Below are 3,270 nucleotides of genomic sequence, written 5' to 3'. Positions count from 1 at the left end.
TCACAGATGACGTCAAAATGTGGTAAGAACAAAAAGTCACTGATGTTCTTATTACATCACGGTTATTTGCTAAAAAACCTCGTTACCTTAATGTCCTACGTATGTGGAATAACACAGCGAATAACACGCGACACAGGATACTTAGTCCACATTGAGGCTCGGTGGCCTCATGGTTAGTGTGCTCGACTCCGGAGCGAATGGTCCGGGTTCGGGCCGGGGTTATTGTGTTGTGTTCTTGGGCAAGACACTTTACTATCACGGTGTCTCTCTCCCCCAGGTGTATAAATGGGTACCAGCGAAATGCTGGGGGTAACCCTGCGATGGACTTGCATTTCATCCACGGGGAGTAGAAATACTCCCAGTCGCTTCATGCCATAGAAACCGGGATAAGCTCCGGCTCTGATGGGCCACTTGGCTCGTATGCAGACTTTAACTACCTACAGTACTTCGGCTCTAAATGTCCTTCTATGCCGTATAGGGAACAAACCTTAAACAGTGCGTGTGAGACACACTGCCCCGGGTGAAGCAAATGCATATCTAGTGTAGAAATCTCCATCCGTGAGCACATGACGATGAAATTTCAATGTTGAATGCGGAACAAGTTGCTTGCTTGCTTAGTTAGGGTTAGGTTTGCTTGCTTGCTTACATCGATGAGGCAAAAGGAAAACACTTTGAGATCTCAGATCAGGAGACGGCTCATTTGGAAATGAATACAGCTAAAGTGAATCGTTCGTTAGAAGCATGTAAGAAATTTCTGGGCGAGGGCGAGACCAAATTAGAGTCGGATATAGCTTCAGAAATGAAAAGCTTTAACTTGAAAGCTGCAGCCATAACTTCCGGAATTGGGGCTATGCTGATGATTGGTGGAGGTACACTAACGATTTTTTGGGCAATATATAAAGAAATCGTTGGTGGCCACAATTTACATTCGAGGCATGATTTTCTGGAACATTATTCATATCGATATATAAGCAAAAATAGATTTGCAGACAACCAGTACATGAGTTATTAGCACATGAATCTCACCGATGGTAAGCGAAAAAATTCTGCAAATTTGTTGGTTGGCGATAATTTTACCCAGCAGCCTGGTATTGATTCCATCAGATGGCTGGGATATGGTTTTCATGGGTTCACACCGATCATGACCGATTCCTGAACTTTTCAGTTTTGCAGCAATCGTAGCGAACTAGCCCTCAGAAAATTACTGACAGCAAGTCTCCTCAAGCTTATGTTATACTCCCCTCACCTCCTAAAACCCTAAGGCAGTTTGTTACTCCTTATAAAAGACACTTAAGTGTAACTGTGATGTCAATTTCCTCTATTTAGATATTCAATGTTTTTAATCCTGCCTGAATAAATGCCTGCACGATGAGAATCTTTGTACTGATCAATGGCCTCTCTGTTTATAACAAGACATGGCACGGAGCCGGTGTTCAAAACATTGTCGGTGGCAACACTCAAGTCTTAGAATGATATCTTATTTAAATGAATTATATCTTATTTAATCTTATTTAAAGCTACTTTTTATTCAAAAGTTGTAATAACTGAACAAGGTCTTTGACCGAAACGTTTTAATTAAATTTTTAATACATTTTTACCTTCAGAAGTTGTCCGTCCTCGCTTTAGTTCAACAGTTTACATTCGTTCACGCTGTGAGGTTTGAACTGAGAATCTTAAGTGATCCTTCTGACGTGGTGATACCTTTACATTAACGATTTTTATATATATCTTTGTATTTATGTTAAGGCGAATTTAAAAAACTCTGTGAAGAACTAAAAAAGTGCTTCGTCTTTTTAAGAAAAAATGCTGACATCAGCATTTTGATCTCTGAAAAATGGATTCCAATAGCCATTGCTGAAGTCTTCTTTTTCCACACAGCACTGATTCGGGGAGAACTGTGACCTTGTATTTAGTAGGCACCATACACCTTATTCCAAAATGGCCTGCATTTAAATGTTCTTTTGTTTTTATTCAAATTAGCCCTTGATGCCTCGTTCTTAAGCTTAAAATTCAAAAGAATATTTTGTCTTGAACGAGGCAACAAGGGCCAATTTGTATGCGCATAAATCAGCGGTCATTTTGGAATAAGGTGCATCCTTAATCCTCGTTTGTTATTGCTTTACTAGCCTATTTCGTCTCCGTTGACACGCTGAAGGAAGTTGCCCAGAAACGTGGATATTTTAAAGGTGGGTTGCTAGTTTGTGGCGCTGTAGAGGCAGCGAAGTGCTTTTGCCTATACTACTCACTTACTATAGATAACCACAAAAAATTATTTACGCCTCATCTTGAAAAACTAAAACAAGAATTAGGGAAAGTAACAATTGAATACGAAATCATGAAACAAGATTTTGAGAAAGAAATGACTGGAAATATGAGAGCGAGTCATAGAGGATAATGTGATCTTAAGGTAATATTAGAAGAAAAAAAGATCTTAAGCATAAGGCTGCTAAGCAGAGAAACTATAGAAAATAACATTATATAACATGAAACAAAAGTCTCCATCTCTGGCATTGGATCTCCCGAAGTGTCACAGTTGTGTTTTAACATTATTTCTAGGGATATCATGAATTGTGGCTTGCGTCCCTCCTTCAAATACGCAGGGCTCGAACAAGCTCTGGTTAAATCCGGGTCTCGGCAATAATATTAGCTCATTCCTTATCTTTCGGGTTCTTAAGCTTTTCAAAGTTTCCTTCAAAATTATCCCAAAGGAAATCTCCACAAGCGCAAATAGCCTGAGAAGTCCCCATACATCGTTTCCTCTTTTCCAACGCATTGGACCGACAGCCTATTCTTTAGCCCAGTGTAATTAACATGGCCCTCATTTCCGCTTCTTGTCATCTTGCCGAGATAGCTCGGAGGGCTCGAATGAGCTCTGATTAATCCCGGGTCTCAACAATAACTTTTGCTCATTCCTTCAAAATCATCCCAAAGCAATTCGCCACAAGCCCAAATAGGCTGAGAGGTCTCTATACATCGGTTCCTCTTTTTCAAGGCAGGAGACGGACAGCCTCTTCTTTAGCCCAGTGTGAGTAACATGACCCTCATTTGCGCTCCATGTAATCTTGCCGAGATAGCTCAGTTGAGAGACCGTCAGACTGAAGATCTGAAGGTCCCTCGTTCAAATGCGGAGGGCTCGAATGAGCTCTGATTAATCCCGGGTCTCGGCAATAATTTTTTCTCACTCCTAATCTTTTGGGTTATTAATTTTGTCAAACTTTCCTTCAAAATGATCCCAAAGGAAATCGCCACTAGCGCAAATAGCTTGAGAAC

This window comes from Montipora capricornis, chromosome 4, assembly GCF_036669925.1.
Source record: "Montipora capricornis isolate CH-2021 chromosome 4, ASM3666992v2, whole genome shotgun sequence".
NCBI classification, from domain to species: Eukaryota; Metazoa; Cnidaria; class Anthozoa; order Scleractinia; family Acroporidae; genus Montipora; species Montipora capricornis.
Note: the sequence above shows the minus strand (reverse complement) of the source record.